The 24696-nt window shown below is 43.4% G+C and overlaps 1 protein-coding gene across 2 annotated transcripts in view; it reads left to right on the top strand.

The window, feature by feature from the left end:
- Window positions 1-538: 538 nt before the first annotated feature.
- NCALD (neurocalcin delta) overlaps window positions 539-24696 on the top strand; it is a 108720-nt gene continuing 84562 nt past the window's right edge. Inside the window, exon 1 of one of the 2 annotated variants that reach the window (XM_069731716.1) lies at window positions 539-1205. The gene's annotated coding sequence lies outside the window, so the exon portion shown is untranslated. Of the gene's footprint in view, window positions 1206-14278; window positions 14389-24696 lie in introns of those variants that run through there. The other variant, XM_069731717.1, reaches the window with a different exon arrangement.

Below are 24696 nucleotides of genomic sequence, written 5' to 3'. Positions count from 1 at the left end.
GAAAGAGAAAAGAAACATTGTAGTGGTTGGTATTCTGTTACCTTCCAGTCAAGTCCAGTCCAATTCAGTCTAATTCAAATTCATAATTAAAAAAATGTAATAAAAGCTGGAAGTTAAAAGATGAATGTAGCAGACTGCGTCTGTAGCAGACTCCTGCATGTGAATATATCCCCAGTTAGGGGCAATCAGGGTATTAATGAGGATAATCGTACTGCAAGGTCATTTTTACCCCAAAATGTACACTGTAAAAATAATTCCCGAAAAACAATGTCAGAATTGTGTTTTTTTTTTCAGAATTTCACCATTTGTTTCCTAAATGAATGGCTTCATTCAAAAGTACAAAAAAAAAAGCCCTCACGTGTCTATGTGGACAGAAAAATAAGAGTTGTGACTATAGGAAGAAGAGATGGGAAAAAACGGAAATGAAAAAGGGCTGCGGCGAGAAGGAGTTAATAAAACTTATTTGTGTCTATCCTCCTCCTATCCATTCTATCCTCCTCCCATCCTACACGCTGCTAGCAGCCACATTCCTCCACTTCCCCCAGTTCTTACTTTAGATGCTTTTTTCCAGTGATGCTGGACCAGTTGCCTAGCAGAGACCCCATTGTCATCCCTCTGGCCACACTGCAGCCCCCTCCCTGCTGTCATATAACCTCTGCAGCAGCCCCCTGCTTCCTCCATTCCCACAGAACTGATAATAATAGGCGACATAGGAGAAGCTGTGCAGCAGCAGCGGCGGCCGGAATGTGCGCACCCTGTGAAGGAGGATGACCCCACTGAAGGCAGCGCAGAGCAGCCTGGCGTTGCTAAGACAACCAGCGCTCTCCTGGCTTCTATGACGTCACTGGAGGCAGAGCCCGAGCAGTGAGCAGTGAGCCCGCCGCCGCTGTACGGTGCAGGAGCTGTGTGCCGCTGTACGGTGCAGGAGCTGTGTGCCGCTGTACGGTGCAGGAGCTGTGTGCCGCTGTACGGTGCAGGAGCTGTGTGCCGCTGTACGGTGCAGGAGCTGTGTGCCGCTGTACGGTGCAGGAGCTGTGTGCCGCTGTACGGTGCAGGAGCTGTGTGCCGCTGTACGGTGCAGGAGCTGTGTGCCGCTGTACGGTGCAGGAGCTGTGTGCCGCCGGTGCAGGAGCTGTGTGCTGCCGCCGAGGTCTCACTGTCTGCGGGAGCATGGACTACTGACCCTCCGACCACCACCGCATCTGGTAAGGAGCCTGCCGCCCCTCTCACACCCCTCCTGGCACCACTGCCCGGAGCTCAGCACAACTTTCTGCACTTTCTGTACATTGTCACATTGCGACACCAGGCAGAAGGAAGTGACTCCAGTGCTGAGCTCGTGCACAGGGCTATGCACAGCCCATGCTGCAGGCTCAGCCCCAGGAAGGAGGCTTGTATGTGTGGCGAGTTACTTCTGCATTGTACTGATACAATCATCATGAAGGACTCTGGAGACTTGTGTTCCCTCCGCTCCTCTGCCCCCTGTGTGTCCTGCTGCCCGAGATCGGGGACTTCCATCTAGTTACAGGCTCTTCACTGGAGCAAAACCAGTGTATCCCACAGTCACACCATGCTGCATCTGCCCTGCACAGACCCCGCATGTATCTGCCCTGCACAGACCCCGCATGTATCTGCCCTGCACAGACCCCGCATGTATCTGCCCTGCACAGACCCCGCATGTATCTGCCCTGCACAGACCCCGCATGCATCTGCCCTGCACAGACCCCGCATGCATCTGCCCTGCACAGACCCCGCATGTATCTGCCCTGCACAGACCCCGCATGTATCTGCCCTGCACAGACCCCGCATGTATCTGCCCTGCACAGACCCCGCATGTATCTGCCCTGCACAGACCCCGCATGCATCTGCCCTGCACAGACCCCGCATGTATCTGCCCTGCACAGACCCCGCATGTATCTGCCCTGCACAGACCCCGCATGTATCTGCCCTGCACAGACCCCGCATGTATCTGCCCTGCACAGACCCCGCATGTATCTGCCCTGCACAGACCCCGCATGTATCTGCCCTGCACAGACCCCGCATGCATCTGCCCTGCACAGACCCCGCATGTATCTGCCCTGCACAGACCCCGCATGAATCTGCCCTGCACAGACCCCGCATGTATCTGCCCTGCACAGACCCCGCATGTATCTGCCCTGCACAGACCCCGCATGTATCTGCCCTGCACAGACCCCGCATGTATCTGCCCTGCACAGACCCCGCATGCATCTGCCCTGCACAGACCCCCACATGCATCTGCCCTGCACAGACCCCGCATGCATCTGCCCTGCACAGACCCCGCATGCATCTGCCCTGCACAGACCCCGCATGTATCTGCCCTGCACAGACCCCGCATGTATCTGCCCTGCACAGACCCCGCATGTATCTGCCCTGCACAGACCCCGCATGTATCTGCCCTGCACAGACCCCGCATGCATCTGCCCTGCACAGACCCCGCATGTATCTGCCCTGCACAGACCCCGCATGTATCTGCCCTGCACAGACCCCGCATGTATCTGCCCTGCACAGACCCCGCATGAATCTGCCCTGCACAGACCCCGCATGTATCTGCCCTGCACAGACCCCGCATGCATCTGCCCTGCACAGACCCCGCATGCATCTGCCCTGCACAGACCCCGCATGCATCTGCCCTGCACAGACCCCGCATGAATCTGCCCTGCACAGACCCCGCATGAATCTGCCCTGCACAGACCCCGCATGAATCTGCCCTGCACAGACCCCGCATGTATCTGCCCTGCACAGACCCCGCATGCATCTGCCCTGCACAGACCCCGCATGCATCTGCCCTGCACAGACCCCGCATGAATCTGCCCTGCACAGACCCCGCAAGTATCTGCCCTGCACAGACCCCGCATGCATCTGCCCTGCACAGACCCCGCATGCATCTGCCCTGCACAGACCCCGCATGCATCTGCCCTGCACAGACCCCGCATGTATCTGCCCTGCACAGACCTCGCATTTATCTGCCCTGCACAGACCCCGCATGCATCTGCCCTGCACAGACCCCACATGTATCTGCCCTGCACAGACCCGGCATGGTACCGTGCATCTCACTTACACTAGTTATATAGAACTACAATTCTTCCATAGAACACTTTTACTCTATATATTACAGTATTGCACCCATGTAGCATTTTATTCTATACATCATATATAGTTCTACTTTACAGCCATGTAGGGTCTGTACTCTATATATCATATATAGCTCTACATTGCAGCCATGTAGGGTCTGTACTCTATATATCATATATAGCTCTACATTACAGCCATGTAGGGTCTGTACTCTATATATCATATATAGCTCTACATTGCACCCATGTAGGGTCTGTACTCTATACATCATATATAGCTCTACATTGCAGCCATGTAGGGTCTGTACTCTATATATCATATATAGCTCTACATTGCAGCCATGTAGGGTCTGTACTCTATATATCATATATAGTTCTACATTGCACCCATGTAGGGTCTGTACTCTATATATCATATATAGCTCTACATTGCACCCATGTAGGGTCTGTACTCTATATATCATATATAGTTCTACATTGCAGCCATGTAGGGTCTGTACTCTATACATCATATATAGCTCTACATTGCAGCCATGTAGGGTCTGTACTCTATATATCATATATAGCTCTACATTGCACCCATGTAGGGTCTGTACTCTATGCATCATATATAGTTCTACATTGCAGCCATGTAGGGTCTGTACTCTATACATCATATATAGCTCTACATTGCAGCCATGTAGGGTCTGTACTCTATATATCATATATAGTTCTACATTGCACCCATGTAGGGTCTGTACTCTATATATCATATATAGCTCTACATTGCAGCCATGTAGGGTCTGTACTCTATATATCATATATAGTTCTACATTGCAGCCATGTAGGGTCTGTACTCTATATATCATATATAGTTCTACATTGCACCCATGTAGGGTCTGTACTCTATATATCATATATAGTTCTACATTGCACCCATGTAGGGTCTGTACTCTATATATCATATATAGTTCTACATTGCACCCATGTAGGGTCTGTACTCTATATATCATATATAGTTCTACATTGCACCCATGTAGGGTCTGTACTCTATATATCATATATAGTTCTACATTACAGCCATGTAGGGTCTGTACTCTATATATCATATATAGTTCTACATTGCACCCATGTAGGGTCTGTACTCTATATATCATATATAGCTCTACATTACAGCCATGTAGGGTCTGTACTCTATATATCATATATAGCTCTACATTGCAGCCATGTAGGGTCTGTACTCTATATATCATATATAGTTCTACATTGCAGCCATGTAGGGTCTGTACTCTATATATCATATATAGTTCTACATTGCAGCCATGTAGGGTCTGTACTCTATACATCATATATAGCTCTACATTGCAGCCATGTAGGGTCTGTACTCTATATATCATATATAGCTCTACATTGCAGCCATGTAGGGTCTGTACTCTATATATCATATATAGCTCTACATTGCAGCCATGTAGGGTCTGTACTCTATACATCATATATAGCTCTACATTGCAGCCATGTAGGGTCTGTACTCTATACATCATATATAGCTCTACATTGCAGCCATGTAGGGTCTGTACTCTATATATCATATATAGTTCTACATTGCACCCATGTAGGGTCTGTACTCTATATATCATATATAGCTCTACATTGCACCCATGTAGGGTCTGTACTCTATATATCATATATAGCTCTACATTGCACCCATGTAGGGTCTGTACTCTATATATCATATATAGCTCTACATTGCACCCATGTAGGGTCTGTACTCTATATATCATATATAGCTCTACATTGCAGCCATGTAGGGTCTGTATTCTATACATCATATATAGTTCTACATTGCACCCATGTAGGGTCTGTACTCTATACATCATATATAGTTCTACATTGCACCCATGTAGGGTCTGTACTCTATATATCATATATAGTTCTACATTGCAGCCATGTAGGGTCTGTACTCTATGCATCATATATAGTTCTACATTGCACCCATGTAGGGTCTGTACTCTATATATCATATATAGTTCTACATTACAGCCATGTAGGGTCTGTACTCTATACATTATATATAGTTCTACATTGCAGCCATGTAGGGTCTGTACTCTATATATCATATATAGTTCTACATTGCAGCCATGTAGGGTCTGTACTCTATACATCATATATAGCTCTACATTGCACCCATGTAGGGTCTGTACTCTATACATCATATATAGTTCTACATTGCACCCATGTAGGGTCTGTACTCTATATATCATATATAGTTCTACATTGCAGCCATGTAGGGTCTGTACTCTATACATCATATATAGTTCTACATTGCAGCCATGTAGGGTCTGTACTCTATACATCATATATAGCTCTACATTGCAGCCATGTAGGGTCTGTACTCTATATATCATATATAGCTCTACATTACAGCCATGTAGGGTCTGTACTCTATATATCATATATAGTTCTACATTGCAGCCATGTAGGGTCTGTACTCTATATATCATATATAGTTCTACATTACAGCCATGTAGGGTCTGTACTCTATACATTATATATAGTTCTACATTGCACCCATGTAGGGTCTGTACTCTATATATCATATATAGTTCTACATTGCAGCCATGTAGGGTCTGTACTCTATATATCATATATAGTTCTACATTGCAGCCATGTAGGGTCTGTACTCTATATATCATATATAGTTCTACATTGCAGCCATGTAGGGTCTGTACTCTATATATCATATATAGTTCTACATTGCAGCCATGTAGGGTCTGTACTCTATATATCATATATAGTTCTACATTGCAGCCATGTAGGGTCTGTACTCTATATATCATATATCGCTCTACATTGCAGCCATGTAGGGTCTGTACTCTATACATCATATATCGCTCTACATTGCAGCCATGTAGGGTCTGTACTCTATATATCATATATAGCTCTACATTGCACCCATGTAGGGTCTGTACTCTATATATCATATATAGCTCTACATTGCAGCCATGTAGGGTCTGTACTCTATATATCATATATAGTTCTACATTGCACCCATGTAGGGTCTGTACTCTATATATCATATATAGCTCTACATTGCAGCCATGTAGGGTCTGTACTCTATATATCATATATAGTTCTACATTGCACCCATGTAGGGTCTGTACTCTATATATCATATATAGCTCTGCATTGCACCCATGTAGGGTCTGTACTCTATATATCATATATAGTTCTACATTGCACCCATGTAGGGTCTGTACTCTATATATCATATATAGTTCTACATTGCACCCATGTAGGGTCTGTACTCTATATATCATATATAGCTCTACATTGCAGCCATGTAGGGTCTGTACTCTATATATCATATATAGCTCTACATTGCAGCCATGTAGGGTCTGTACTCTATATATCATATATAGCTCTACATTGCACCCATGTAGGGTCTGTACTCTATATATCATATATAGCTCTACATTGCACCCATGTAGGGTCTGTACTCTATATATCATATATAGTTCTACATTGCAGCCATGTAGGGTCTGTACTCTATATATCATATATAGCTCTACATTGCAGCCATGTAGGGTCTGTACTCTATATATCATATATAGCTCTACATTGCACCCATGTAGGGTCTGTACTCTATATATCATATATAGCTCTACATTGCACCCATGTAGGGTCTGTACTCTATATATCATATATAGCTCTACATTGCACCCATGTAGGGTCTGTACTCTATATATCATATATAGCTCTACATTGCACCCATGTAGGGTCTGTACTCTGTACATCATATATAGTTCTACATTGCACCCATGTAGGGTCTGTACTCTATATATCATATATAGTTCTACATTGCACCCATGTAGGGTCTGTACTCTATGCATCATATATAGCTCTACATTGCACCCATGTAGGGTCTGTACTCTATATATCATATATAGTTCTACATTGCACCCATGTAGGGTCTGTACTCTATGCATCATATATAGTTCTACATTGCAGCCATGTAGGGTCTGTACTCTATATATCATATATAGTTCTACATTGCAGCCATGTAGGGTCTGTACTCTATATATCATATATAGTTCTACATTGCACCCATGTAGGGTCTGTACTCTATGCATCATATATAGTTCTACATTGCAGCCATGTAGGGTCTGTACTCTATATATCATATATAGTTCTACATTGCACCCATGTAGGGTCTGTACTCTATATATCATATATAGCTCTACATTGCAGCCATGTAGGGTCTGTACTCTATATATCATATATAGCTCTACATTGCACCCATGTAGGGTCTGTACTCTGTACATCATATATAGTTCTACATTGCACCCATGTAGGGTCTGTACTCTATATATCATATATAGTTCTACATTGCACCCATGTAGGGTCTGTACTCTATGCATCATATATAGCTCTACATTGCACCCATGTAGGGTCTGTACTCTATATATCATATATAGTTCTACATTGCACCCATGTAGGGTCTGTACTCTATGCATCATATATAGTTCTACATTGCAGCCATGTAGGGTCTGTACTCTATATATCATATATAGCTCTACATTGCAGCCATGTAGGGTCTGTACTCTATATATCATATATAGTTCTACATTGCACCCATGTAGGGTCTGTACTCTATGCATCATATATAGTTCTACATTGCAGCCATGTAGGGTCTGTACTCTATATATCATATATAGTTCTACATTGCACCCATGTAGGGTCTGTACTCTATATATCATATATAGTTCTACATTGCACCCATGTAGGGTCTGTACTCTATATATCATATATAGCTCTACATTGCAGCCATGTAGGGTCTGTACTCTATATATCATATATAGCTCTACATTGCACCCATGTAGGGTCTGTACTCTATATATCATATATAGCTCTACATTGCACCCATGTAGGGTCTGTACTCTATATATCATATATAGCTCTACATTGCACCCATGTAGGGTCTGTACTCTATATATCATATATAGCTCTACATTGCACCCATGTAGGGTCTGTACTCTGTACATCATATATAGTTCTACATTGCACCCATGTAGGGTCTGTACTCTATATATCATATATAGTTCTACATTGCACCCATGTAGGGTCTGTACTCTATGCATCATATATAGCTCTACATTGCACCCATGTAGGGTCTGTACTCTATATATCATATATAGTTCTACATTGCACCCATGTAGGGTCTGTACTCTATGCATCATATATAGTTCTACATTGCAGCCATGTAGGGTCTGTACTCTATACATCATATATAGCTCTACATTGCAGCCATGTAGGGTCTGTACTCTATATATCATATATAGTTCTACATTGCAGCCATGTAGGGTCTGTACTCTATATATCATATATAGCTCTACATTGCACCCATGTAGGGTCTGTACTCTATACATCATATATAGTTCTACATTGCACCCATGTAGGGTCTGTACTCTATATATCATATATAGCTCTACATTGCAGCCATGTAGGGTCTGTACTCTATATATCATATATAGTTCTACATTGCAGCCGTGTAGCATTTTTACTCTATACTACTCTTGTCTCCACATATAGTCACCCATGACTCCAACATTCTACCATATTGAGCATCATCCATGTACCACTGTTTTTGTGCTGATACATTGATACATTACTAGTTTGCATCAAAATAAACCTAAATAAGATGAATATTGCACTTATAGAACATTGCACTAATATAAAGTAACACGTCTATTATGTCATCATATTTGCAGTTCTACGTTGCATCCTTTTAGCATTTCCCCTCTGTATGTTATATGCCTGTAGCACTGAGTGGCCCCTACTGTATTCATATAATACTATTTTTTACTGATATTTTGCACCAAAACGAACCCAAATAAAACGTTTATTGTCTTTACATAGCAGTGCCTTGCATGCACTAATATTCAGCGTATTGTCAGTAAATTGCATGCAGTTATATACATGGCGCCATACAGGAGTATATTGCACTCCTATGCTAATACACTCAGGCTATGTAATATTAGATGGCAGACACAAAATTAAAATAAAGTGTATTTGCCTCCTGTGATGTGGGTGGTATGTGATCGATGCAATGTTGGGGCAGGGGCTGTGCTGCTGCCTTGATTGCTTGGGCTTTTCTGTGGCCTTTCAGCTGTTGTTTGTCACGTAGAGCCAGAAAAATAAATGTTAACCACAGGAACTTTCCTTATGACTGTAGATAGCACTGTGCCAGCTGGCAAGGCTTGGCACCACAGCAGCCAGGACTGCCTTATGTACATTACAATCTAATATTTACTCAGGAGACGCAGTAACTCCCTTTTTCAGCATGGATGTGATTTGCGCCTGGGAGAATAGGATTTATCTTTGCTAAGTATCCTAATCCCGGCCTATGTCAGAGGTAGATAAATATAGATGGGTCATTTTCAGCATCATGATAGCACTCTGAGTGAAGATAATGAAGCGTCGCTGTAATCCGCAGTAATGCATGAGTGTATAGCAAACACCTCTGCCAGATCTGACAAACTGGTTTCCAAAAAATCACAGTGAGAATCCGAATGGCCCCTAGTAATGTCCCCACATGGATTGTGCCCCGGCGTCTCCCTCCGCCGGCGTCTCCCTCCGCCGGCGTCTCCCTCCGCCGGCGTCTCCCTCCGCCGGCGTCTCCCTCCGCCGGCGTCTCCTGTGAGTTCTGCTCTTTGTTGGCTCCATATGGAATTGATGTGTATGATAGATAGAAATAAGAGGAAATGAAGTGAAGGGTTTGGGCTGTGGATGAGCACAAATTAGTCATTAAGGAGAGTGGAAGTGGGAGATTTCTCCTGTGGGAGCATTAATGACATCTTTATTGGGTGTTACCTGATTTTTACAAAATGAAGAGTTCTTTGCTGTTGTTTTTTTTCCTTTTTTTCGGCTCTTTCATCTTATCTAGATTTTAAAGGGTATAGTATCATTCAGCCATGTTACCAGCACAGCATCAACGTGACCGAGTTACAATCCCTCATTATATGGCCTGAAAGATTGATCCACTCATCGATTTTCCTTTTTGTGATGTTCTGCATCGATGTGGACAGTATTGGTTATTTTACCTCAGGATTTGTGATCAAAACACACAGGGTTGTATCCACAGCTGGAATATCACAGATAGTAAATCAAAGCCCGCAAAATTACCTGGATTTATACTCTAACAATAAACCTATGTAAATATCTATCTATCTATCTATCTATCTATCTATCTATCTATCTATCTATCTATCTATCTATCTATCTATCTATCTATTATCTATCTATCTATCTATCTATTATCTACCTATCTATCTATTATCTATCTATATCTATCTATATATTATCTTTCTATCTATTATCTATATATCTATCTATTATCTATCTATATAGTATCTATTACCTATCTATCTATTATCTATCTATAATTATCTATTATCTATCTATCTATCTATCTATCTATCTATCTATCTATCCTTTATTATTATTTATATAGCACCATTGATTCCATGGTGCTGTACATGAGAAGGGGTTACATACAAATTACAGATATCACTTACAGTAAACAAACTAAAGGTACCGTCACACTGAACGATATCGCTAGCGATCCGTGACGTTGCAGCGTCCTGGATAGCGATATCGTTGAGTTTCACAGGCAGCAGCGATCAGGATCCTGCGGTGCCATCGTTGGTCGGAGCAGAAAGTCCAGAACTTTATTTCGTCGCTGGACTCCCGCAGACATCGCTGAATCGGTGTGTGTGACGCCGATCCAGCAATGTCTTCACTGGTAACCAGGGTAAACATCGGGTTACTAAGCGCAGGGCCGCGCTTAGTAACCCGATGTTTACCCTGGTTACCAGCGTAAACGTAAAAAAACCAAACACTACATACTTACATTCCGGTGTCTATCCCCCGGCGCTGTGCTTATCTGCACTGACTGTGAGCGCCGGCCGGCCGGAAAGCAGAGCACAGCGGTGACGTCACCGCTGTGCTTTCCGGCTGGCGCTCACAGTCAGTGCAGAGAAGCACAGCGCCGGGGGACAGACACCGGAATGTAAGTATGTAGTGTTTGTTTTTTTTACGTTTACGCTGGTAACCAGGGTAAACATCGGGTTACTAAGCGCGGCCCTGCGCTTAGTAACCCGATGTTTACCCTGGTTACCAGGGGACTTCGCATAGTTGGTCGCTGGTCTCCAGCGACCACACAGCGACGCTGCAGTGATCGGGATCGTTGTCTAGATCGCTGCAGCGTCGCTAAATGTGACGGTACCTTAACAATGACAGACTCGTACAGAGGGAAGAGGACCCTGCCCTTGCAGACTTACATTCTACAGGATGGTGGGAAAGGAGACAGTAGGTTGAGGGTTGTAGGAGCTCCGGTGTTGGTGAGGCGGTAGCTTCAGTAGTGGTGAGGAGGCAGCGGGGTCAGTGCAGGCTGTAGGCTTTCCTGAAGAGATGGGCTTTCAGATTCCGTCTGAAGGATCCGAATGTAGTTAATAGTCAGACGTGTTGGGGCAAAGAATTCCAGAGGATGGGGGATATTCGGGAGAAGTTTTGGAGGCAGTTAGTTGAGGAGCGAATAAGTGTGGAGGACAGAAGGCGGTCGTGGGAGGACCGGAGATTGTGTGAGGGAAGATTAGTTCAGAGATATATGGAGGAGACAGGTTATGGATGGCTTTGTAGGTCAGTATTATTAATTTGAACTGGATACGCTGAGGGAATGGGAGCAATTGAATAGATTTGCAGAGGGGGTAAGCGGAGGAGTAGAGAGGAGAGAGATGAATTAGTTTGGCAGCAAAGTTAAGGATGGACTGGAGAGGTGCAAGGGTGTTAGCAAGGAGGCCACAGAAAAGGATGTTGCAGTAGTCGAGGCGGGAGATGATGAGGGCATGCACAAGCATTTTAGTTGATTGACGGTTGAGGAAAGGACGGATTCTGGAGATATTTTTGAGCTGGAGGCGACAGGAGGTGGAAAGAGTTTGGATGTGTGGTTTGAAGGACAGGGCAGAGTCAAGGGTTACTCCGAGGCAGCGGACTTCTGGTACCGAGGAAAGCGTGATGTCGTTAATTGCGATAGATAGGTCAGGTAAGGAAGATCTATGAGATGGAGGAAAGATTATGAGTTCAGATTTCTCCACATTGAGTTTGAGGAAGCGAAAGGAGAAGAAGGAGGATATGGCTGATACACACTTCGGGATTCTGGACAGCAGAGAGGTGATGTCATGGCCAGAGAGGTAGATGTGAGTGTCATCAGCATAAAGGTGGTACTGGAATCTATGTGACTTTATGAGTTGTCCCAGACCAAGTGTATAGATTGAGAAGAGTAGGGGTCCTAGAACAGAGCCTTGGGGGACTCCAGCAGAGAGAGGGTGGGATGAGGAGGTAGTGTGGGAGTGGGAGACGCTGAATGTGCAGTTGGAAAGATAAGAGGAGATCAGGATAGGGCGAGGTCTTTGATGCCAAAGTAGGAGAGGATCTGTAGTAGGAGGCAGTGGTCAACTGTGTCAAAAGCAGAGGACAGGTCTAGGAGTAGGAGTATAGAGTATTGTCCGTTAGCTTTGGCTGTAAGTAGGTTGTTAGTAATTTTGGTCAGGGCTGTCTCAGTTGAGTGATGGGGGCGGACACCAGATTGTAGATTGTCAAAGAGAAAGTTCAGCGTGGACGTGCTGCTCCAGGAGTTTTGAAGTGAATGGAAGCAGCAATATTGGGCGTTAGCTGGACATAGCAGTTGGATCGAGAGTTGGCTTTTTAAGGATAGGCGTGATTGTGGCATGTTTGAAAGCAGAAGGGAAGGTGCCAGAAGTTAGTGATAGGTTGAAGAGGTGGGTTAGGGATGGGATAAGAGTGGTGGTGAGGTTGGGGAGGAGGTGGGATGGGATGGGGTCAAGCACACAGGTGGTGAGGTATGATTTGGAGAGGAGACAATGAATCCCCCCTTCAGTGATGTTGGATAGGGAGGTTATGGGGTTTGGGCATTGGTCTGGTACGCAAAGGGATTGTGGTGGTTGAACAATGAAGAAGACTTGCCTTGTTTGGTCGATCTTATTTTTAAAGTGTGTGGCAAAGTCCTCAGCAGAGATGAGGGAGGTTGGAGGGGGCAGTGGGGGGCGGAGGAGGGAGTTAAAAGTTTTTAATAACTGTTTGGGGTTGTAGGATAAGGAAGATACAAGGGTTGTGAACTAGGCCTGTTTAGCAGGCAGTGGCCGGGTCACTTGGAGGTTGGAGGGCGAGTAGATGCGGACAGAGTGGACTTCAAAGGAGGGGAGGATAAGGGAGGGTAGAGGTGAGGTTGGGTTAAAGAAAGGAGAAGACCCACTCCTCCACAATGTCTGTTGCCGGGGTGAGGGGTGTGGGTGAAATGGAGGCCGCCGTAACACAGCGCAGCAAGGGAAGCGGTGTCAGAGGTTGTTAGCCGTGTTTCTGTGAGGCTGAAGAAGGCAAGCTTGTGAGAGAGAAAAAGGTCATGAATCACATGAAGCTTATTGCAGATTGAGCGGGCATTCCAGAGTGCTCCAGAGAGAGGTAGCAGGGGGGTGAGCGTCAGGGGCACGGGTTTTATGTTGGAAAGATTGCAGTAGTTCATATTAGATAGGGAGTGGTAGGAGGGGGTAGGAATGGGAGGTATGAGCTGTGGGGTTCCAGGGTTGGGAGATATGTCGCCAGCAGTAAGGAGAAGCAGAGAAAGGGAGAGCAGGTGGGAGAAGAAGAGTGGGCGGCTTGTTTTATGTTTTATTAGGACAGATTTGAGGTTGAGGAGCAGCTCAGCAGAGGAGGTCAGGTGGGGAGGTAAGAGGGAAGGGGAGATGATTATTTGGTTAGAGGGTGCTGGGGTTTGTGGATAGCGAAGGAGAGTGAGAATTAGTGGAGCAAACACTGTAAGGGCATATGTAAACATGATGAAGGAGTAAGATGGGTTAATAGAAAAGCTAGATCCAAGTAAAAAGAAGTGCTTACTCAGCAGACATACCCAAAAGAGACAGACACATAGAGTGGGGTCCTGACTCATGCCGTGACTAACTGCCGTTGAAATAACTGCACTTCATGATACTTTTGCTGCCGGGAGACGCGTGCCTGACCCCGAACGCGTGCCCCCTAGAATGCTACTAAATTTATAGGGCTAAGTAGAGGATCAGGTGAAAGGGATTGTGGGAGCTGATGTTGGATAAATTTGCAATTGGCCAACACACTGGGGGAGGTTATTTGATCAAAGGCATTGGACTGGGCTACATCCTTATGCTGTAACACCTTGCACCAGATAACATCTCCTGTGGCCTCAGCATGGATACAAAGCCATGATCACAAAGCAGTGAGTACAATGCAACAAATGAATATCTATCTATCTATCTACTGTATCTATCTATCATTAGCTGCACTTTTACTAATGTTTCATTATATACTATTTTATATACTCTTTTAAAAATCTAATTTGATTTTCTAAGAGCAAGTCTCTTGGATGCCTTAGTTATTGGAATCTTTTCATGTATAAAATACTGGAGCAAATAAAAGAAAGGCTGAGCACCCTATGGGGCAGTATGTCTGGGCAGTATAGTGGGTTCAGCATATGGAAATGTGCTCTTTTTTTGCTTGGGTAGTGGAAACATATGTGCATATGATATGATTAATCTGGGTACAGCTACCTTGGTTTGGGTCCTTGTATTGGTCTTGGAATATTCAGGAAGTCACAAATTATAGGTTTGATGCAATTCCACTTCATCTGCTAGAATAGGATGACATCTATTAAAGTTTTGCACCGTTTGTCTAAGGCTATACGTCTCCCAGCACATACCTGGACACATCATCCTTGGCCAACATTTCAGAATAAAACATACGGTACATACGGAGACTGATTCATGCTGCCTGAAATATGCATAACATGAATCTGATGGCAGGTTTCCCTTTAACCTGTTCTCCGTATTTCTTGATTAGATCCTGAGCTCCTTGGACGTATGTTCACATGTTGCAGTTTTGCAGTGTTTTTTTTCTGCAGGCAAATCCTACACCCTTGGCTGTAAAGAAGCTGCTTACAAAAAGTGGGTTTTGCTGGGTTATTTTTCTGTTTTTTGGTGCATTTTTGCAGGGTTTTTTTGGTGCTTTTTTGCTGCGCTTTGCTTTTTTTTGCGCATTTTTGCTTTTTTTGGTGCTTTTTTTGCTGCACTCTGCTTTTTTTTTCTTAATAGTACATTTGAAATAAAGTTAGCTTTATTCTTTAAAAACGTTGCAAAAATGCAGCAAAAACGCACTTTCTCTTTGCTTTCCATAGGAGTAAAAAAAAACACTGCAAAAATGCTGAAAGAATTGACATGCTGCAGATTTAAAAAACGCTGCTGTCAGGAAAGAAAAAAAATGTACATCACATTTCTGAAATCTAGCTTTTCCAGATACTGTAAAAATCAGTTTTAAATTTGCATAAAATAGCTTTTTAAAAAAAAGACCTGCTGCAAAAATGCAGTGTGTGAACATAGCCTTAGTGGGTGTAATCTCATATATTTGGAAGTTCTTGTGATTGAATGGACACAACGTTACATGTGATCCTGTGCAGGAATCATAGCCAGCAATCAATGTTTAGCTTCTATCGCTGTAACTTTCGCTCATCCAATGAAAGTAAATATTTGTGGTTATTAAATATGTAATGTTACACCATATTCTATGAACCATCCTTTGTGTACAGCACGTTCCCCGCTGAAGTTCCCGAGGTGATGTGTCCTTATGAACGAATCCGTTCCGCATTTACACGATGTCGCGTCGCTCAACTTGACATTTGCTCTGTGGTTTTTTTTGCCGCTCGAGACGAAATATCTGTTTAGATTTTCTAGTTATAAAATGTCGCAATTGTTTAATTTTTCTTTTCAAACAATTAGAAGTTTCTGGTTTGTACATGTACTTAGTGTTTCGATTTGTCACTATTTCCAACATCCCTTCTTGCTGCCATTGAATGGGAGGATGCTGGTTTACATTTGTCTGCAACAATAGACATATAATGTAGGTGTAATAAACCAAAGATAAAGAGGGTGCTGCAATGTGAAGCCCTAATGGTGTTTTAACCTGGCGCACGTTTCGCCCAGCTTCATCAGGGGGTGGACACATTCTTTGCGTTTAGAATACAGGCTGCCACAAAACAGCAGTGAAACATCAACATTTTAATTCCTTCTTATATTCTAAAGGTGTATTTTTTAAATATCTTCTGTAGTACCTTACATAAGTGCTTCTCAAACTTCGAGGCTAGCTGCTCCGGTGAGGCACCCCCTTAGGTATTTTCGAGGGTCAGAGAGGGACTGTGTATTTACATAAGAGATTATAGGCCGCACAGTACATTCTCTGTCTGTAGAAATCTCTGGTTTAGTGACGTAGGTGACTCGTTTTGTACTTATTTTTATGTTCTATAGAGTTTAGGAAACAAAAATGGGGAAGTTATCCCCTAACTATGTGAATAAGGAATAACTTGTTTTTTTTTAATGCTGTTGTCCAGATTTAGCACAAAAGTCTGTAACCACAGAGTGTGCTGTCAGGATTCTCTGTCGCTGGCGGCGAGATTGGGCAGTCACATTCAGACTAGACCTGACTGGCCTCGCTCAGTTTACTTGAGGCTGGAGACGTCTAGTCGGAATGTGGCCGGAACGATGCAAATCTCATACTTGCGGTCACATGACCGCCCGCTCCCAGCGCTGGCATTGGAGAATCCTGACAGCGCGCCTCGTGACTAGTTGCATAGAGTGACTGCAGACTTTCGTGCCAAACCTTTAAGTTGTAATAGATTCCAAAAACAATACTACATCACTCTAATTTGTATGTGCTAGGTTTTTTTTTTCCTGTGGCTAGGTGGACCTGCTGGCATTTGTAGTGCATAAGGTCCCCCGTGGTGTTAGAGTGGTAGACTTGTGTTTGCTAATCTGCTGCTGGCTGTAATGTGCGGAATTTCATCCCCTCCAGGAATTTAGCCGCAAAACTTTTTCGTGCCAACAGGACTGTGGCTTCCATGACATGATCACGCTGCCCTCCTAGAGCCGTGTACATTTATAGCTCGCCATGTCCTTAGTGGCTGAGAACATTTGTTATTCTATGAGCCTACGGATGTCATGTAAACACTTCATTGACAGAACGGTCCGGAATCCCCTCCGCCTCTCCCTACACTTAAGTCTCGTGTCAGCATTAAACAGGTTTATTATTTTACTACTTTTGCTATTTTTATCCATTCCTTGTAACTGAGAACCCAGAAAATTAGGGGGACCCCGGCGATCGCACCCCACTAATGATTACTCTTAAAGAAAAATTCTACTATATACAACTGGATGAGGCTACAAGAGGGTTATTAGGTGCGGGTCAAATTGCATAGAACACATTGCACAGAGAAAATGTTTAAAGGGGTTGTTCGTGTGCCAGAAAGTGGTTAAATTTTGGAAAAAAATTGGCTTCTGGATAATACCTCTCTCCGTTGAGAGGACAAAATTTGACTCTGATTATACCTGTACATTAGGTTTAAAGAAAAGGCCATCAATGTTTATAGGGGTTGACGAGTTCCAAAAGGTTGTCACCTATCCACGAGTTAGGTGATGACTTATTGATTGTAGGGGTCCTACTCCTGCAATCCCCACCAATTTGAAGAACAACTCACTTTCATCTTGTTATGCTGCCACCCCATTCATTCTCTTTTGGATTTCTAAAAAAAAAAGCCAGCAGCCCCATGGGAAATGAATGAAGTAGTGGTCGAGCAAGTGCACTGTCACTCCATTCTATCGGGGTTGAAAGTGCCCTGTTTTGCTGATCAATGGGGATCCCCCTCCGATGAATATGATACTGACTTTTCTATGGACAGGCGCTAACATGTTTTCAGCAGACAACCCCTTTAACTGTTGTTGCCAACAATTTCCACCCAAAGCCATGCCTTTTTCATGCCCCGTCACTTCTAGTCTCCACTTGTACATTACTCCTCCACGCCTCATTCCCCACCTACATGAAACACATGGGGACATGATACCTTCTTGAATCACTGCATTCGGCCATTATCAGTGGAGCCCAGAAGATTTGCCGACCCTCTCTCTTTTTTTGCTTTTTATTTATGGGGTAAATTTGCACAGTTTGATAAAAGTGTGGCATATTGGCGCGATTACCATAAAATAAGATTTTGCCAAAAACTAGCAACAGAAATTTTGTAGGATTGCCAGCACTGTTTTCTAAGAATTTGGCTCGCGTGATGACCCACCAGTGGCCTTTCTCACTGAGGTCCAGCCAAAACAGGGTTAATGAGGTCTGATATCTGATATTGGCAGTAATGAGGGTCACTTGCTCTCGGGTTCCGCTCGCAGTTTTTTTAATTTGGAGGGGAGTTATTTTGCAGAGTCCACTCCTCGATCATTTTTGATGCCATAACTTCTTTTGGACTTGTAACAATGGCGGAACGTCAAAATTTCTAGCCGGAGTATCATGACATTACTCCAGCCGTAAAAAGTTTGTGGAGTCAATGCAAGTCACTATGGTTTCAGCCAAAAATCCGACTCATTATCCGTCCAGAGACCCTTCATTCCATGCGCGGCTTTGTGACTATTTCTTTAAAAATAGATTGAAAACTTCATCCAATTAGTCCCGGCTCTTGCCTGTGCCCTTTTTAAGCAGCATCCTCTGTGTAATGCAAGGAATTTTGTGTTTTTTTTGCAGTGTGTGTAATGAGGTCATCCATCAAGCTTACATTATCAGCTGATCTTCTCCGTTCTAATTTGTTATTTACCCCTCTAATTCCGGTCGCTTCTGGATTTCTGCTTTCTTTATGCGATAGATGGTAAAATGACAAAAATGTTTCCTAAGAATTCCTCCCATACGCTGCGTGTAAACGGGTTGTTATAAAAAGTTTGCAGAAAGTAAGATGTGTCAGTTTGGAGGAAAGCAATGCTTTTCTACCACCGTCTACGGGAAGATTTGCCATGGACTATTGCGGCTCGCACTTTGAGATTCTCTAGACTGACGTCAACAACAGCGATGCCAATCTTGAACACATTGAAAAATTTGATTTCGGACCGCAATGCACAGGATGGCGGAAGCTCTCATGACCCGTGCGTGACGGCTTCATCACAGACCCATGGCCAGTCTGTGCATCAGCCGGCCTTGCTTGGACCAGTATGCACGGATGTCTGCATGAGCCCTTAGGAGCATGGTGCACTCCTTTCAGTCTCTGTAGGGCGATCTACTCCCCGAAGAGAAAGGGAGCAATAGGCTATCACTTTTTTTTTTCATCCATGTATGTTCTAGGCCAGAGGTCCCCAACATTTCTGACCTTGAAAGCCACATTCAGCTTTGAGAGAGGGTCGCGAGCCACACTCAACTCCCGCCCCCTCACAATTTTGGCAATCAAAGCCCCCATTACAGGCATAATGGTAACTAAAGCTTTTCCACAAAAATCACCCCAAAGCAGTATACAAAGATCCAGGGTTTCCCACAATACCCCAATTCAGTATTCTCCTATAAAGCACCTCCAAGACACTGTCACATCCAGCTTCAAACACCTCCTCTGACAGGTGGTATCATCTTGTCTCCAGCGTAGCATACTTAAATTATCTCAAAACCCATAAGACCAGTATATGTGGATTCAGTTCTGCTCTTCTGTGCAGGGCTGCTCACAAACTTCACAATTTTCAGATGTGCTCTTCATACCTGTTTGCTAGATCTGGAGCTAATGCACCAAGCTGGAAGACAGCCGCGAGCCACGATTCATGGGCTCGCGAGCCACATGTGGCTCCCGAGCTACAGGTTGGGGACCGCTGTTCTAGGGTCATTCCCAGTCATCACCTATCCACAGTGCACTTGCTGATCTTCCTTTCCTTTTATTGGAACAGTGCCCGCTATTTCCGACAGTCCCATGATCAATGAATGGAGCGGAGGCTGAGCATGTGCACCTCCACTCTATTCAACATGGCGCCACAGTGCCAGATCTGAGTCTCAGAGCCCCGTTCTCAGGATCATTGCGGGTTCCAACAATCCAGATCCCCAGCGATCAGTAAGTTATCCCATATCTTATGGATAGAGCACGGCTTAATAATTTAGGAACAACTCTTTAATCGGTTTATATGTTCAGGTATGTTCATACTATGCCTTTGGAGTATATCTGGCGTATATGACAAGTAAGGCTAGGGTCACATGAGCGTATAAAAAAAATAGGTCCGTACATATTAAAGAGGTTGTCCACTACTTGAGCTAAACCTATAAAATAAAAAAGCCTATACTCCCCTCCCTTGCCGGCACGGTGCTAGTGGTGTCGGCACTCGCAGTCCCGGGATTCCCGTTCTGTTTTTGTGACACGTGAGTCCGTCGCCCAATCAGAGCTGGCATCACTGTCTGCGTCTTCGTACGGATTGAACAAGAAGTCCGGGCTGCAGTTGATCTCTGACTTTGTCTTCATGTTCAATCCATATGAAAGCGAGGACAGTGACGCGAGCACTGATTGAGCGCCGGGCACAACGAGTCACAACACCGCACCAGAGCTCCGGGGACCGTGAGTGCTGACATCGCCTGCACGGGAGGTGAGTATAGGGCTTTTTATTTTATTGGGGCCAAACATTTAGTCCAAGAAAGGGGCTGTCCTAGTAGTGGATAACCGCTTTAAATGTAGAATCCCAATTTTTGCTACTGTCGCCTGTAGATGCTCATTGTAAAAATACGTATTATTGTGTGAGTCTTTGGGTCATTAGAGCATGTGACATTATTAGAAAAGTCATAATAGGGCATGAGGCCTTTACTGTACTTTTATCTTCCCCAAATGCTGTATGTGCAGAACTTCTAGGGAAGAATAGCTCTAGACAAATAGTACCTAAGACACCTGACCTGTCCCGCTGTACAACCTCGGTGCCATGTGCAAGGAGCCTTTAGTCATTATCAGGCCCTTCTGGACTTAATTGGATTAAAGAGGACAGAAGAAGAAGAAGACGACACACAAACAAGTAATAGGAACATAAATGCCCACAGTCAGCAACTAAAGCATAGCCAGACAACCTTGTAACCGAGCCAAACAAATCTTGGCAATCCCCAATCACCCATAATGGGGTCCTGATGGGTTTATATCAGGATATCGGTAGTTTTTATGCCAAGAAAAATGATTCAGTATTTTTTATGCTCAGAAAAGTGTGTGTGTATATATATATATATATATATATATATATGTATATATATATATATATATATGTATATATATATATATATATATATATATATATATATATATATATATATATATATATATATATTATGTATATATATGTATATATATATATATGTATATGTATATATATGTATATATATATATATATACAGTCATGGCCAAAAGTATTGACACCCCTGCAATTCTGTCAGATAATACTCATTTTCTTCCTGAAAATGATTGCAAACACACATTATTTGGTATTATTATCTTCATTTAATTTGTCTTAAATGAAAAAAACACAAAAAGAATTGTCCTAAAGCCAAATTGGATATAATTCCACACCAAACATAAAAAAGGGGTGGACAAAAGTATTGGCACTGTTCGAAAAATCATGTGATGCTTCTCTAATTTGTGTAATTAGCAGCACCTGTAACTTACCTGTGGCACCTAAAAGGTGTTGGCAATAACTAAATCACACTTGCAGCCAGTTGACATGGATTAAAGTTGACTCAACCTCTGTCCTGTGTCCTTGTGTGTACCACATTGAGCATGGAGAAAAGAAAGAAGACCAAAGAACTGTCTGAGGACTTGAGAAACCAAATTGTGAGGAAGCATGAGCAATTTCAAGGCTACAAGTCCATCTCCAAAGACCTGAATGTTCGTGTGTCTACCGTGCGCAGTGTCATCAAGAAGTTTAAAGCCCATGGCACTGTGGCTAACCTCCCTAGATGTGGACGGAAAAGAAAAATTGACAAGAGATTTCAACGCAAGATTGTGCGGATGTTGGATAAAGAACCTCGACTAACATCCAAACAAGTTCAAGCTGCCCTGCAGTCCGAGGGTACAACAGTGTCAACCCGTACTATCCGTCGGCGTCTGAATGAAAAGGGACTGTATGGTAGGAGACCGAGGAAGACCCCACTTCTTACCCCGAGACATAAAAAAGCCAGGCTGGAGTTAGCCAAAACTTGCCTAAAAAGGCCTAAAACGTTTTGGAAGAATGTTCTCTGGTCAGATGAGACAAAAGTAGAGCTTTTTGGGCAAAGGCATCAGCATAGAGTTTACAGGAGAAAAAAAGAGGCATTCAAAGAAAAGAACATGGTCCCTACAGTCAAACATGGCGGAGGTTCCCTGATGTTTTGGGGTTGCTTTGCTGCCTCTGGCACTGGACTGCTTGACCGTGTGCATGGCATTATGAAGTCTGAAGACTACCAACAAATTTTGCAGCATAATGTAGGGCCCAGTGTGAGAAAGCTGGGTCTCCCTCAGAGGTCATGGGTCTTCCAGCAGGACAATGACCCAAAACACACTTCAAAAAGCACTAGAAAATGGTTTGAGAGAAAGCACTGGAGACTTCTAAGGTGGCCAGCAATGAGTCCAGACCTGAATCCCATAGAACACCTGTGGATAGATCTAAAAATGGCTGTTTGGAGAAGGCACCCTTCAAATATCAGGGACCTGGAGCAGTTTGCCAAAGAAGAATGGTCTAAAATTCCAGCAGAGCATTGTAAGAAACTCATTGATGGATACCGGAAGCGGTTGGTCGCAGTTATTTTGGCTAAAGGTTGTGCAACCAAGTATTAGGCTGAGGGTGCCAATACTTTTGTCTGGCCCATTTTTGGAGTTTTGTGTGAAATGATCAATGTTTTGCCTTTTGCTTCATTCTCTTTTGTGTTTTTTCATTTAAGACAAATTAAATGAAGATAATAATACCAAAGAATTTGTGTTTGCAATCATTTTCAGGAAGAAAATGAGTATTATCTGACAGAATTGCAGGGGTGTCAATACTTTTGACCATGACTGTATGTATATATATGTATATATATATATATGTATATATATGTGTATATATATGTATATGTATATATATGTGTATATATATATATATACGTATAACGATATCTCCGAGCATATATTATGTGCGAACAGGATGGAAACACTATGTATATAGTTTTTTCATCCTGTTGGCACACAATATATGTTCGGAGATATCGTTTTACTACGTATCTCAAGAGTCCATGGGAACGGGGAATGTGGGCATTGTAATAATAGATTAAATATAATTAATTCTGCTTCAAAGGCCGTGGCCGTGGCAACCCCCATTGTTCAGCGAGTTCTTTTTATACTATTGAAACCTACTGAAGTAGATAGAAAACTTCCGTCTGATCCTAATATCTCTATCGGGCTCGGGGGTTCATCTATGATGGGTAATTCCCTTAACAAGCACAATTGGTAGGAGCTCCAAAGTTTATGACTAATATAGTGAAATAGAATGGGGATTTTTTTTAATTTTTCATTTCGGCTTATGGAAATGTGATCTAAGAACAGAAGTCTTTCCAGGAGGAGAACATTAAAAAGTTGACTTTTTTATAGTAGGTCGAAAGAAAATGTGATAAAATCACAATTATAGGGCATAATTGTGTGAATTTGAATAATATATTTCATTTTCACCACTTGTAAAGATTCCTGAAGAGGAATACAGTAACGTCGACCAAGACTTGAAAGACTAGAAGGTCAAAGAAAATGACCTGGTCTTCCGTGGATACATCCTTATGTACATGGTCCTCAATCTCCTTCTATGGAAGTACTTTTGAGGCCCACGCTCAGTTGGGCAAAAAGACCAGATTTACATCCAAGGAAGAGAGGATCATATCTCTGGAATGGAGAGGGACAGGAACAAAAGAAAAATACTAGTTTCAGTAGAACGGCAGCATTTACACCAGGTAAAAAATTAGACAATCTAATATATAAAGCTGAATGTGTGTGTATGTGTGTGTGTATGTCCGGGATTGGCATCTGCACCGTCACAGCTACAGCCACAAAATTTTGTACAGTCACACGTCTGGACCCCGAGAGCGTCATAGGCTATGTTGTGAGGCGAAATTTTAACCCCGTGCGTTCCAATTCACCAAACAATTTTGCCCCTATCTACATAATGGGGAAAAAGTGAAAGGAAAAGTGTTGGAGGCAAATTGACAGCCAGGAGGAGATGGCATACAGGTATATACTATATACAGGAGAGATGATATACAGCTATATATTATATACAGGAGGAGATGACATACATGTATATACAGGGAAGATGACTTACAGGTAGTGTTGAGCGATACCGTCCGATATTTGAAAGTATCGGTATCGGATGGTATCGGCCGATATCCGAAAAATATCGGATATCGCCGATACCGATATCTGATACCAATACAAGTCAATGGGACACAAATATCGGAAGGTATCCTCTATGGTTCCCAGGGTCTGAAGGAGAGGGAACTCTCCTTCAGGCCCTGGGATCCATATTGATGTGTAAAATAAAGAATAATAATAATAATAATAATATACTTACCCTCAGACGCGCCCTGGTTGTCACCGCTGCAACCGCCATGATTCCCTTCCTAAGAATGAGCGCGTTAAGGACCTTCGATGACGTCGCGGCTTGTGATTGGTCGCGTGAGCGGTCAGCTGACGCTCACGCGACCAATCACAAGCCACGACGTC

The sequence above is a fragment of the Ranitomeya imitator genome, chromosome 6, assembly GCF_032444005.1.
Source record: "Ranitomeya imitator isolate aRanImi1 chromosome 6, aRanImi1.pri, whole genome shotgun sequence".
Classification (NCBI taxonomy): domain Eukaryota; kingdom Metazoa; phylum Chordata; class Amphibia; order Anura; family Dendrobatidae; genus Ranitomeya; species Ranitomeya imitator.
The sequence above is the reverse complement of the archived record's forward strand: the minus strand, read 5'-3'. Positions and strand labels throughout refer to the sequence as shown.